Source organism: Tamandua tetradactyla, chromosome 13 (genome assembly GCF_023851605.1).
Source record: "Tamandua tetradactyla isolate mTamTet1 chromosome 13, mTamTet1.pri, whole genome shotgun sequence".
NCBI classification, from domain to species: Eukaryota; Metazoa; Chordata; class Mammalia; order Pilosa; family Myrmecophagidae; genus Tamandua; species Tamandua tetradactyla.
The window spans coordinates 31,292,880-31,308,145 of NC_135339.1; the positions used below are offsets into that span (position 1 = coordinate 31,292,880).

The 15,266-nt window shown below is 35.1% G+C and overlaps 1 protein-coding gene across 13 annotated transcripts in view; it reads left to right on the forward strand.

Annotated features, from left to right (window-relative positions):
- CTNNA3 (catenin alpha 3) overlaps positions 1 to 15,266 on the forward strand; it is a 1,849,311-nt gene that overhangs the window by 1,505,881 nt on the left and 328,164 nt on the right. The gene's annotated exons all lie outside the window — the stretch shown is intronic.

A 15,266-nucleotide genomic window follows, 5' to 3' on the forward strand; every position in this document is an offset into this window, starting at 1 on the left:
GTATTTCCTATTTGGGGAGATATAATCCACCTCCTAAGGGCCTGGCTGAGCTTTATACTGTGGGACACACTGATACACAGAGTCCAGAATGATTTTTTGTACTAGAATGCCAGAGTGGAGTATGTTTTTAAATGTCATAAGAATTGATGGAAGCTCTTTGGAAATGCACCTGTAAAGATATGGAGATATTTTCCTTTAGGACAGGTTCACCTGGAGGTAGACCATCAGGTAATGATTGGCATCATCCATATTTAGGAGAAAATGAGAGAATGTGAGACAAGGAGAGGAATGAAGCTATTGTAAGGTGAGATTAGGAGTCAGTAGGCAAGTGGGACTTGATACTGCTGTGTAGGTCTGGGAGACAATGTAGAACCTGCCTCAGAATTAATTCACCTGAAGAGAATGAAAACTGGTATTTATGCACCTATTCATCATTGGTAATCAGGGGTATTAAATCAAGCCTTATGCCTGGGCCTGGCAAGCTCCCGTGGCAGAAGAAAGCAACCCCAGGCTTTCAAGCATTTGCAATAGGAGACTTCTCAGGACTGGTGAGTTCACTTTGAAAGCCTCTGGGCTTAATTTTCAGTAAGACTGTAAGATGGAAATAGAAGTGCCAGGGAGATATAGATGGAGCATTGATAGTACTATATAGGTGTGAAATTTCAAGGATAGGCTTTGCCGGGAAGTTCAGAAAAATAGTTATTTGGGGAACTCATAAGTTAAAGAATTAAAAGAATTCAGGGAGTCTGGTTAAGCAGATGAGTGCTTATGAAAGAAATTATAAATGAAAGGCTGGAGGTGTCAGTGTTCAGAATCTCGTGCTTCAGGGCTTAGGAAAACCTGAGAGCAATCACACGTGTCAGAGAAAAGTGACAGGATATATCCTTGCAGGTGAGCAGCCTACAAGTATTTGTTCACAGGTGATTGGAACTGTGGAACTAGACTGCTACTATGTGGAATAAGAAAGTATCTTTATCAAATATTTTCTTCTTCTTGCAAAGTTTTCTTATACTTTACATGTGAATGGTGGACTAGTAACATCTTAAAGCTGGGATGGTAGGTGGATCCAGGAGAGAAACACTGAAAATGTAAGGAAGGCATATGAACTTCATAAAACAGTCCTTCCAGAGTGAAATCCCTACATACCCACTGTCCTTAGGTGTAAATATCAGTGGATAAGCCAGTGAAATAATGCAAGGAAACCATGGTAAGGAATGTGTTTTTTTTTCTTGCTAAAGCAGCTACAGCTGAAAATCTTATAGCCTCTCCCAGTTTGATGTTCCAATATTTTAAAACTTCTTTATTATCAAGATGGTTAACTTATAGAAAATCAATCCTCTTATCATTATTTCTACAAATTCCTCATGTTCAGCAGTTCTCTGTGTGCAGGACAGCAATTTATTGTAATTATTAATTACATTTGAAGATTGTAATTTTTCCCTACACTCATCTCTTCCTCAAAGTAAATCATTTCTTTTAATTTCTCATAGGAATAATTTAGAACTTAGTGTTTTCACTAACTCTTATTTAAGTTTTGAATAAACTTCTCAAGTGAGACTATCAAAAAGCATGCCTAGGTAGGGTTTGTCCACTGTCAGATAAAGTGGAAGAATTGTTTATATATGCTATTTCTACTGATACAGCCAACCTTTGTGTTAGCTTGTTTTTCCCCTTTGAACACAGCAATTGTTAGATAGACAATGATTTCCAAAAATTTATTTTTATTTTTTTACCCTATTATTGACTATATATCCTTCCTGCATTTTGATCAGGTGTATTTTCTTGGTCCAAAATCCTAATCCTATTAAACTTCATTGTATTTCTGAATTTCATAAAATTTTTCAGGTTGCTTTGAATTATTAACTATACTCAATTTAGCATATATTAGAAATATGAGGAAGGTCTCAGTTCCTTTATGTAGATTATTCATAAAAATATTGAATAATATTGGCCCTGCATCAGACTGTAATCTCTGCTAGATGGCTCCAGTAATGGTGTTAGTGTTAACAGTCCTTAGAATCCAATGCTTTATTCTGCTGAGATTATCTATAACCTATATGGTTTGAAATAGTGATTTTCAGTTTTTTGAGGTAGAGTTATTCTTTCTTTAAAATCACTCTGTAGCCAAACATATAAAACCAATAAAAGCAGAGCTGTACTTGAAACCAAGGATGAGAAGCTAGAGACCCATCAACTATGTCCCTGTGACTCTGGTCCCCTAGACAATCTCTCAGGGACTCTCAGGAAACCTCTTCCAACTGCAGGAATTCTCTGGAGGATGATCCATAAACCTCTGACCTTAATTTGTAACAGGACTAAAGATTGAAAATAGAAATCTATCTCAGGTCCAAGGCTTCTCTTTTTCCTTAATGACTGTCACTCTATCACAGAAGATAATAAAATTGATCTAGTGTAAATTTTTTGACAAGGTCAAATTTCATGCTGACCAGTACTCTGGCCTGCAAAGCCCTTGATCCTTTCTTCAGTGTATTTAAAACATCATTGTTAAGGCCATTGGTTTGTAATTATGCCAGTTCAGTAAGTGATAGGCTATGATTTTCAGGATGTTTGTGAGTCTTAAGGAATCCTACCCTTTATCTGAAATTTCCTGTGTGCCCTTCTGTGCCCTTGAAACAATAAAATACTGACTTGAGATCAAAGCTTGATATTTTATAAATAGTTTTATAAAAATGTGGTTATGTTTGCCTTTAAAATGTATTTTGATCAAATGTATTATGCTTATAGTTATTCACTTTTTAAAAAAGGTTCTAAGATAAATGCTGTGACATTTGTATGTCCAGTGCTATTTCCACTGGATTAACTGTATGGATAAATAAGATTGTAGAATTTCACTCTTAACATCTCGGAGAATTGAAAGTTTTAAATATTTTGACATGTTCTGTGTTTAATATCTATGTTTAAATACTACCATTTTGAGTCCACATAGTAATAATAGTTAAAACTAAAGAAAGTAAAAATTGTACTAAAGCTCAATTTCCTTCTTTGTAAAATAAATTTAGTATTAAACCTATTTCAAAAGATGATTATGCTGACACAATGAATTAATGGAAATAATTAATAATTTATTGTGCTTAATAAATAGAAATCTCATAATAGCTGCTCATTACTATTGCCACTGAGAGTTAATACTTACAAGTACTATAGCAATTGCTTGTTATTTTTGTATATTTTGAAGAATGTTAATTATAAAACTATAAAAATATGTTTGTGGAGCAAAATAAATACAAAATATAACTAAAAAACATGAAGGCTGAAGACCAAAACAAGGAAATATATTTCTTCTCGAAATATTGTTTGTATAAGAAGGTACCTCTAGTTCTTAACATTAGATTTCTGTGTTATCGATTATTTAACACAAATTGTGCTTTTGAATTCATAGTAGTTTAAACTAATATTATAGTTCTGCATATTGGTTCTTTTAATCTCGTGAAACATGCAAAGAGGGCCAAACTTTCAATTTCCATTAAAAAGTGAAATCATAAATATAAGAAATGTTTTAAAGAGTAGCACAAATGAATTGTAAGAGTTTGGTATAGCTGGCCAGGAGGGAAATGCCCTCAAAATGAGCAATAAGATCTAAGTAAAATTAATTCTGAAACTTGTGTTCACAATGTAGACTTCTATTTTTGTTCATGAATTTTCATATGTCTTATCAAAAATTCAAAAAATATAAGGCCCTTTCCAAAGAAAAGTGTGAGTATTTACAGGATATACCAGTTCGAAAGTATCATTATGTACCCTAGTGTGTTGGTTTGAAAGGATTTATGCACCCTATAAAAGCCATGTCTTAATCCTAATCCAATTTTGTGGAGGCAGCCATTTCTTTTAATTTCTATTCAGCACTATAGATTGGAAACTTGATTAGGTTATCTTCACAGAGATGGGATTCCACCCATTCCAGGTGGGTCTTGATTAGTTTCTTGGAACCTTTAAAAAAAGGAAGCATTTGGAAAGACCCACAAAGACAGAGTTCACCAGCCAGCAGCTTTTGGAAATGAAGATGAAAAATGCCCCTGGGGGAGCTTAATAAAACAAGAAACTTGAAGAGAAAGCTAGCAGATGTCACCATGTTTGCCATGTGCTTTTCCAGTTGCGAGAGAAACCCTGAACGTCATCAGCCTTTCTTAAATGAAGGTAACCTCTTGTTGGTTCCTTAATTTGGACATTTTTATAGACTTGCATGGTCTTAGAACTCTAAACTTGCAACTCAATAAACTCCCCCTTTTCGAAGCTGTTCCATTTCTGGTATATTACATTATGGCAGCTAGCAATGCAGAACACCTAGAAATTCCATATTTTAATCCTAATTCCATTTTGTGGAGGCAGCCATTTCTTTTAATCCCTGTTCAGTACTGTAGGTTGGAAACTTGACTAGATTACCCCCACAGACATACAACACACCCAATTTTGGGTATTAACCTCAGTGCACATAAATAAAATTTTATTGGAACACAACCCCACCATTCTTTGATGCTTATGCCTCTTCAGTGTTAAAGTAGCAGAGTTGAGTCATCGCAACAGAGATCACATGGCTCACAAATCCTAAAATATTTACTATCTGGCCCTTTACAGGAGAAATTTACTGTCCTCTGACTTGTACTGTTTGGGCCCTGAACTAAAACCTTGACTGGCTTCTCCATGAATCCAGCCACCTTTTTTAGTTTTCCCTTGCAAATCCAGTCATCCCTATTGTAACTGTCTTTTCTTACAAGTTCCTTGGGTCGTGGGACCACCCGAGCTATTGGCAGTATTCGTCCTATTTCCATTCCCCTAGGTCCTCTGATTTTCTCTTCATTCCTTTTTAGGTCAAACTATCTTTGTTTCTCTCTTTACAAACTTGCATACACATGCCCTTCTACTTTGCAGAGAGGGTCCTTTAGTTACTACAACCCACACTTTTCCAGAGGCTGTAAGGGATTTTTAAAATGTCTGTTGCACGTATATTTCTTTTGGCATTTTGCATCATCCATTCTGCAGGTAAATTATATTTTAGCCTTCCTTTGATTATCATACATTTAAAATTATTTTTTTTAAGTTTACAGGAGATTGAAATTCTTGAACCATAATCCCCCTTTTTATTTTCTCCTTTCTTCAAGTTAATAGAAATAATTCATTCAAAGATGATTGGGAATTCAAGTTAGTTTTTTCATTATATAAGTATTTGCTAAATAGTTTTAAATGCAGTGAATTAGGAAAAGCATTTGCCTTGGTTTGTGGAGGACAATCTTGGATTCTGTCCCTTTCATTCTCAAAGTCATTTAGATGATATATTATGTTCACTATAATTTTCTGGGCCCAACTGTACTGCTAGAGACCCTGTGGTGAATCATCTCCTCCCACTGGGTGACGTTCTACAGTGTGTGGACACTAATGATCATAATTCCTTCTCAAGCCTGACTTTCCCACCCCTGGGAACACTTTCTCTCCATAGGCCTGACTGGTATCAAATAGTAACTTTCTTTCCTCATGATTTGCAGATCCTTTGTTGACTGGAGAATCTATTCAGGCATCATTTCAAATGGATTAACCTACAAAAACTTTAAACCTTTTGATTTTTCAGTATTAATCAGATTTCCAGGAGTCTTGCCAGGGAATCACAGTTAAAACACCTGTCGTTTTGGAAGTGATCTGACTTCTTTATAGTCTCACATCCAGTTTTTACAGAAGCCAATTTCCAGAGGGCTTTCTAAGGGAACTTAATAAAAGACTTGTAGCAAGATAACCTTAACTTGATATGCAAAGTTAAATCAAACATTCACAGGAAGAATTTGTAGTGGGTCTCTTGCTGTTTCCTCTAAAAATAAAGAGAGTGCGTGAAGGAAAAGCAGAATTGCCTGCTGGCACTGGCCAGTGAGACCTGAAGCTTTATGCTGTTAGTCCACTTAATGACCTTCTTCATGTGTGTCCCATTTGAAGAGACTTTTTACTAAGGGAACAGAGGTGACTAGAGTTAAGAAAGAGAGTTTGCTGAGAAACATGTTGGTTAAGCTATAAAGCAGCAGTCATCAGTGATCTCCATCACTCACGCTGGGAAAAAGATGTTCAGCTTGAAGTCATTCCAGGAAGTGCATTCTCACCAAAGGGTCAAAACCACTGGCAGGTGAGCCCATGGTCCCAAGGGCTTTGATGCAGTCTCCTCCTGCAGTCACAGAGCTCTAAACAAGTGCTGCTGCTCAGAAGTTTTTAATAAAGGTCAATAGGCTTATGAAAACCAACTGCCCCTCCTTGAAAACACCATCAAGAAAAATGATGAGCATTGTGAACAGTGGAATAATAAAAGTAAAATGCTTAGCTGTGGAGTCTGAAAAGGATTTTTGCTGTTTTTTGTCTTGTGATTAGTTGAGTATTAAATACTTATGTTAGTTACTGTAAAGTTATATTAACTATATATAATTATGAATTTATATTATTACATCTAATAATGTCTTTATTATTTTAGGAGAAAATCTATGTTTGTCCTAAAAACTTTTAAAGGGTGCTGATTGCTTGCCTCAAGTATAATGTTTATTGCATATCTACATTTCTATAGCAACTTTTGGAGAACTAAAAAGGCCTCTGGAGAAAAGAATCTGAAAAGTAATTATGAAGTGATTTTTTTAAAAGATTATCTGTCTTTATTAGAGAAGTTGTGGGTTTACAGAAAAAGCATTGATAAAATACAGGATTCCTGATATTAAACATCTCGCATTAGTGTGATACATTTGTTACAAACAGCACATTTTTATAAGTGTGCTATTAACTATAGTCAATAGTTTCACTTAGGGTTCACTGTTTGTTGTACAGTTACATGGAAGTTTTTTTAAATTTTTATTCTAATAAGATACATTCAACCTAAAATTTCCCCCTTTTAACTACGTTCAAACTATAATTCTGTGTGCCATCAACATCATCCATTACCAAAGCTTTTCCATCACCCTAAGTACAAACTCTACCAATTAAGCATTAACCCCCAGTCCCTAACACCCATGCCATCCCCTGGCAAACTATATATTTGAGATTCTGACTCTGAGTTTGCTTATTCTAATTATTTCAAATCAGTAAGTTTTACAATATTTGCCCTTTTGTGTCTGGCTTATTTCATTCAATGTGATGTCTTCACAATTCATTCAGATTGTCTCATGTATCAGAACTTCATTCCCTTTCACTGCCGAATAATATTCCTTTGTGTCTATATGCCACATTTTATCATCGGTTGATGGAACTTGGGTTGCTTCCATTTTTGACAATTGTGAATAATGCCACTATGGACATCAGTGTGCAAATACCTGTTCAGGTTCCTGCTTTCAAGTTTTTTGAATATATACCTAAAAGTTGGATTGCCAGGCCATATATTTCTATACTTAACTTTCTAAGGAACTGTCAAATTGTCTTCCAGTGGCTTACCATTTTATATTCCCAACTCCAATAAATGAGTGCTCCTATTTCTCCACAGTACCTCCAACATTGTAATTTTCCATTTTATAAGTAGTAGCCCTTAAAATGGGTATTAAATAGCATCTCATTTTTGGTTTGACTTGTATTTCCCTAATGACTGAATATATTGAGCATCCTTTTTTTCTGGCCATTTGTATAGCTTCTTTAGAGAAATGTCTATTCATGTCTTTTGCCTATTTAAAAAAAATACTGGGTTGTTTGTCTTGTTGAGTTGAAAGATTTCTTTATGTGTTCTGGATATTAACCCTTTGTCATATATGTTCTTTCCAGATATTTTCTCCCATTGTATAGGTTGTCATATTATTTTCATGATGTCATTTGCACAAAACATTTTAAGTTCGCATTTATCTATGTTTTGTTTTATTGCTTGTGCTTTGGGTGTAAATTCTAAGAACCATTGCTTGACACAGTGTTTTGAAGATGCTTCCACATGTTTTATTTTAGGAGTTTGATAGTTCCAGCTTTTATATTTAGGTATTTGATCCATTTTAAGTTGATTTTTGTAAATAATGTGAGGTAGGTGGTCCAACTTCAATCTTTTGCACATGGAGATCTAATTTTCCCAGGGCTCTTCATTAAGGGAATTTTCTTTCCCAAATGAGTAGTCTTCACACCCTTCTCAAATATCAGTTGGCCATAAATGTGAGGGTTGATTTCTTAACTCTCAAGTCGATTTCATTAATCTGTATTCTGTTTTTATTCTGTATGCTGTTTTTATTACTGTAGCTTTGTAATAAGTTTAAAGATGAGGAATGATTTACTTAAATCTCCTTTTTCAAGATGGTTTGGCTATTCAGGTCTCCTTACTTTTCCATATAAAGTGGATGTTAGTTTTTTTCTCTGTAGAGAAGGTAGTTGGCATTTTGATTGGGATTGTGTTGAATGTAAACCACTTTGGGTAGAATTGACATGTTAATAATATTTATTCTTCCAATCCATGAATACAGAATATCCATGTAATTATTAGATGTTCTTTGATTTCTTATGGCAATATTTTTTAGGGTTTTTTGGTGTTTTTTTTTTTTTTTTTTTTTTTTTTTTGCACATAAGACCTTTACATTCTTGGTTAGATTTATTTCTAAATATTTGATTTTTGTAGATATTATTATAAACAGAATGTTTTCATGATTTACTCTTCCAATTGTTTGTTACTAGTGTATGGAAACGTTAATGATTTAGGGCTGTTGATTGTATACTTATCACTTTGCAGAATTTTTGTATTAGATTTAGAAGTTTTGCTGTAGATTTTTCAGGATTTTGTTTATATAAATTCTTGTCATCTTCAAATAGGATTAGTGTTACTTCCTCCTTTCCAACTCAGGTGATTTTTATTTCTTTTTCTTGCCTGATTGTTCTGGCTAGAACTTCCAGTACAATTTTGATTGACAGTGGTGACATTGAGAATACTTCTTTTGTTCCTGACCTTAGAGGAATAGCTTTCAGGCTTCTACCATTAAGTATAATGTTAGCTGTGCATCTTTCATATGTCCCCTTTATTGTGTTGAGGAAGTTTCCTTCTATTCCTATTTTTCTAAATGTTTTTTATCAAGAAGAGGTGCTGCATTTTATCGGATACCTTTTCTGCATCAATTGAGATGATCATATTTTTTTCTTGACTCTGTTTCTGTGGTGTATTATGTTACTTGATAATCTTATGTGTTTCTGTGGTGTTTTATGTTACTTGATAATCTTATGTTGAATGACCCTTGTATTCATAGGATAAATCCCACTTACTCATGAATTTTAATTTTCTTAATATGCTGCTGGATTCAGTTTGCTAGTACTTTGTTGAGAATTTTGGCATCTATAGTCATATGGGATAATGGTCTGTAATTTTCTTTTTTTGTGGTATCTCTACTTGGGTTTGGTATGAGGGTGATGATGAATTAGGGAGTGGCCCCACTCTCCAACTTTTTGTAGGAATTTTAGCAGGATTGATGCTAATTCTTCTTGGAATGCTTGGTAAAATTCCCCTATTAAGTTATCTGGTCCTGGGACTTTTCTTCATTGGGAGGCTTTTGATTACTGATTCAGTCACTTTACTAGTTATTGGTTTGTTATCTTCTGTTTGTTCTTATGTCAGTGTGTAGGTAGTTTGTGTATTTCTAGGAATTTGTCCATACGTTGTCAGCATACATTGTTCATCGTATCCTGACATAGTCCTTTTTATTTCAGTGGAGTTGGTAGTAATGTTCCGTGTTTCATTTCTGATTTTGGTTATTTGCATCCTCTATTTTTCTTTATTCATCTAGCTAATGTTTTATCAATTTGATTGATCTTTTCACGAAACTAAATTTTAGCTTGTTGCTTCTCTATTTTTTTAAAATTATTTTCTGTTTCACTTATTTCTGTTCTTATTATTTTCTTCCTTCTGCTGTCTTTGGCTTTAATTTTCTCTTCTTTTAGTGGTTCTTCAAGTTTTGAAGTTAGGTCTCTGACTTGAAGTCTTTCTTCTTTACTACAAGTTTTTAGAGCTTTCAATGTCCCTCTCAGCACTGCCTTTGCTGCATCCCATAAGTTTTATTATGTTGTATTTTCATTTTCATTCACCACAAGATATTTCCTGATTTCCTTTGTGATTTCCTTATTAACCCATTGGTTATTTAAGAGTGGATTGTATAATTTCCACATACTTATGAATTTTCCATTTCTCCCTGTTATTGATTTTTAGTTTCATTTCATTACTAAGGGATAAGATTTCAGTATTTTTGTATGATTTCAATATTTTTGAATTTATTGAGACTTGATATGTGGTCTAAGATAAGGTCTAAGCTGGAGAATGATCCATGTTCACTTAAGAATGTGTATTCTGTTGCTGTTGGGTAAATGGTTCTATATGAGCCTGTGTGGTCTAGTTGGTTTAGATTACCATTCAAGTCTTGTATTTCCTTACTGATCTTAGATGTTTTATCCATTATTGAAAGTGGTATTTGAAAGTCTCCTGCTATTAATGCAGAACCATAAATTTCTCCTTTCCAATCTGTCAGTATTTGCTTCATATATATATTTTTTGAGTCTGCTGTTAGGTACATATATATTTATAATTATGTTTTCTTGTTGAATTATCCCTTGTTTTAGTTTCCTAGGCTGTTTAAAGATGATACCATGAAATGGGTTGGCTTTAAAACAGTGGGCATTTTTTGGCTTACATTTTGAGGCCATGAGAACATACATGCAGATCAAGGCATCATCAAGGTAACGCTTTGTTTCTGAAGTCCAGCTGCCAACCCTCCTTGGCTCTTCAAAGCTCAAGGCAAGGCACAAAGCTGCAATTGCTGGCCTGTTCCTTCTCTTCTAGGATTTGTTGTTTCAGCTACATGCTTCTATGACTTTCTCTCTATATATTCATTTTGTTTAAAAAGCACCCTAGTAATAAGATTAAGTCCCATCCTGAATGAGTTGGATCACACCCTAATTGAAGTAGTCTCATCAAAAGATCCTACTTATTTTGGGTTTGCACACACAGAAATGCATTAGATTTAATAGGTACATACAGCTTCAAACCTCCAATCCCTCATAACAGGGTCTGAATTAAAGTCTCTTTAATCTGATTTTAATGTAGCTATCCTAACTCTCTTTTGGTTACTACTTGCATGGTATCTGTATGTTTTTTCTATCCCTTCACTTTCAGCTTACTGTGTCTTTGAATTTAAAGTAAAATATCTTTCAGACCACATATGTATAATGATCCTGGTTTTTCAATCCATTCTGCCAATTTCTGCCCTTTGACTGAAGAGTTTAATCTGTTTGTATTTGAAGTAACTACTGATAATACTAGATTTTCTTCTTCCATTTTGTTATTTAGTCATTGTAAAGTCTTATACATTTTTGTCTCTCAATCTTTTGTTAATACCTACTTTTATATTTATTTGATTTTTTTTTTCTTGTACCATACTGAGTGAATTCTCATTTCTATATGGGTATGATTTTCATTTATTTTTCTTGTGGTTACTATGGGATTAAAATGTAACCTCCTAAATTTATAACAGTTATATTTTATTTAATATCAACTTGAGTTCCATAGTATACACATATAATTTCTCTATGCCCCTTCATCCCCAATTTATCCCAATAGTATATCTGTACATTTTACGTCTAAAACCATAAAATAATCATTATTTTTCTTTCATTTGCATTTTAGCACCTGTAGGGAGTAAGAATCCAATGCAGTACAATACTGCTGGCATTTTTAATTACCCAAATAGTTACCTTTACGAACGATTTGTCTTTATTTCTTTATGCTGCATTAATCCACTGTCTAGTGTTACCTTCCTTTCAGACTGAAGAACTATCTTTACCATTGCTTATAGGGAAGGTTTTGGGGTGATAAACTTCCTTAGCTTTTGTTTTTTCTGAAACTGTCTTAATCTCTCCCTCAGTTTTGAAAGACAGTCTTGCTAGACATAAAATTTTTGTTTTTTTTTTTTTTGTTTTCTTTCAGCACTTTAGTATTTCAGTCCACTGCATTCTTTGCCTCCATGGCTGCTGAGAGAAATTGCTACTCATTCTTATTAGGATTCCCTTGTACATAAAACTTTGCTTTTCTTTTGCATTTTTCAGAATGTTCTCTTGTTCTTTGCGTTCAACAGTTTAATGATATGTGATGGAGTGTATTTTTTCATGTTTTTCCTGTTTGGTATTCTCTGAGCTTCTTGGATGTGCATATACATGTCTTTTGCTAAGTTTGGGAAGTTTATTGTCCTATTTCTTTAAATATTTCCATCTGCCCCTTTCTCTTTTGCTTCTCCTTCTGGGAAACCCATAATATGTAGATTGGTGTTCTTGATGGTGTCCCACAGGTCTCTTAGGCCATTTTCATTTTTTACAATTCATTTTTCTTTTTGTTCCTCAGCCTAACTCAATGTATCATATCATCAAGTAAATTGATTATTTTTTCTACCAGTCACAATCTGCTGTTGAAACCCTCCTGAGATTTTTTTTTCATTTCAACTATTGTTGTATTCAACTCCAGTAATTCTATTTAACTCATTTTTAAAAATTTGTATCTTCTTAATAAGAATTTTGTATTGTTCACTGATTGTTTTCCTGATATTGCTTAAATTTTCTCTACAGTTCCCTTCATCTCTTTGAGCATTTTTCAGATTAGAATTTTAAAGTCTTGTTCTAGTATGTTCATAGTCTGATCTTCTTCATTGGTATTTTCTGTATTTTTTATCCTCTTCCTTTGGATGGGCTATCATTCTTTTCTTTTCTGTCTTGTAATCTTTTGTTGCAGACTGGACTGTATTTTAAAGTGCTGACCTGAGATTTATACCCTGAGATTAGTTTCCTTAGTTTGTATCCAGCTGGTGATATGACAGAGTTTTTCTTGAGTGTCAGAAACTAGCAAAATTAAGCAAACCTAAACCAAAAAAAACACCTTTCGCCATCCTTGCAAATAGGGTTTGTGTTGCTTGGTGCTCTCCTTCAGGGTTCTACCCCCCCCTACCGGGAAAGTCAGCCCAAATTGAATGCGAAGTGCAGGGCCCTCCCTGTCTTTTCCAGGCCTGTGTCTTTTCCCGAGCTTGATTGTGAAAGTCTTTCAAAGCCCCCCTGTTTACAGAAGTTTGTGTGCCCCTTCTAATTCACAGGAAGCAGAACTTTTCTCTCTTTGGGTATTTCACCGCAGGACTTAAAGCAGGCAAGCTTTTGCCCTAGGCCGCTCACCTTAATTTATTTCTTCTACTACTTTCATTGTCTAAAGCTACTTTTACCTGGAAGGCAAATTCTGGGAGGAAGGCATGATGGATAGGATTTTCCCAAGTCAGTCTTTCCAAGCTGGAATATAGTCAGGGACCCTGGCACACCACCCTAAAGGGAGCACCAGCTAGCTCCAAATTGCCATAGGGAAGGAATGTGGGGGGAGAGGCAAGAAAGGTGCCAGGAGATTCTGCCACTGCCCCAAAGCTGTGCTTTCTTGTCTCACCACCTGCCTAACAAAAGCACCCCTTCAACCATCCTCTGCTGCTCTGAGGAAGAGTGCCAACTTTAAATCCCCTCTGCTGCCTATGCCTGGGGTAGATTGGAACAATGGCTGTCCTCAAATCTAGACCCCCAGTGATCTGAAGTAAGTAATCAAATTAAAAGCATCAATCAATGATTGGACCATATTGTCCACCTGTCTTTTACCCCATCCCACCAAAAACTAGGGGAACTAGATTTTCATGTCTCTCTCTGGCACCAGCCAGTGCATTAGTGGCTAGAGCCCACTGTTGCCTGTTGTGATAGTAGGGATTGGTGATGATAATCACTGTGCAAAGAGAGCAATTCACTGCTATTTACCATAGCTCGCCCAGCCTCTTCTTCCTGCTGTTACATGGATACTGGGTGGTACTGGACTCTGGAGTTTTGAAATTGTTGATAGTTCAAGATAGTTCCTGTCTGCTTAATTGTCTTTATGCGGCGACTGATCCCTGGAGTTTCATACTCCTTCATCTTCCCACAGTTGCCCACAGTGTTGACTTTTTGAGAAGAAGTTTTTTTTATAACTAACAAAGAGAGAGATGGAAGCTAAGGATTTTTATGTTTCCAGTATCTGTAAGGTAACCAAGGGAGTTTCAGAGGGAGAAATACTCTGGGGTCTAAGAGAGCAAAAAGTCTCTCTGAGTTAGCAGGAAAGACATGAGATTAGATCTGGGGTCTTCTAGCATCCTGCTCAAAACATTTTCCTTTATACCCCAAGAGCCTTTCAAACTCTCTGGCTTCCCTGTGTTGATAGGGCAGTTATAAACAAATCCCAAGAAATCACTTTTGAGGACATTTGTTGGAGAACACTTATCCTACCACTCTCTTCCTTGTTTTCTCAGACTCAGACACATTGGACTCCTGGCGGTTCCTCCAACTTGCCAGTCATACTCACACTTCTGATGCCTTCCCACTTACTGTTCTGTCTAACCATAGAGCTTTCTTCCAGAAATCTTCATGGCAAACCTGCTCCCAAACCACCTGTGTAATATCCTATGCATATCTTATATTTATCCATATATAAGAACTGTTTCATTTACTGTCTCTCTGCCTTATTCAGGTTTATTTTTTCTTAGTATTTGTCATGACAAATGAAATATCTGAAATGAAATGAAAATGAAAAATGAAATATTGCATGCTTACTTGTTTATTTGTCTGCTGTTTGTCTACTAATACTAGAATTTAGGTTATATGTAGGTTTTGGCCATTGAAACAAATCAGATGTTGTGCTTTTTTAAAAGAAACAAAACGTTTTATTTGATTTCCAAATAAGTTGACATTTGTTTGAAATGTAATTCCTGGCCCCAAGAAATTAAGGGCAAGGAAGTAATTATACTTTTTTTTATTTTCTACATTATAAAAAATGACATGATAGGAAACTACTTTGAATACTTTCATAAATAACTAAAACTACATGGTCGTTGGTTTAAGATGGTTTTGAAAGCACCAGCAGTTTCTAAGTCTTGTACTCTGTGGCTGCTAAAGTGATCACAAATGTGCAGTCTATGACTGTCTCATTGCTATTTGTCTCAGTAGAAGTGTCTATAAAGTTGGATCTATGTGGTTGTTTCTCCTTCATTGTACCTTGCATAGGTGACAAAATTCCTCTTAAAAGATATTGATGGTTTTAAAACAGCCTTGATGGGATTTCTAAATTGCATGCATTAGCTGTGGGATTGTGGAAGAAAGAAAGGCCCTTGAGGATGGACTTTGTGGAACTTGCTGGAGTATATTTTATGCGCATTATCCTCCATTATCAGTCCCTTGGTATATAAGCTCTGAAAATCATAAAATTATCTACAAATTTAATGATTAAAATGTGTTTTATACTATCTTATACCGCAGTG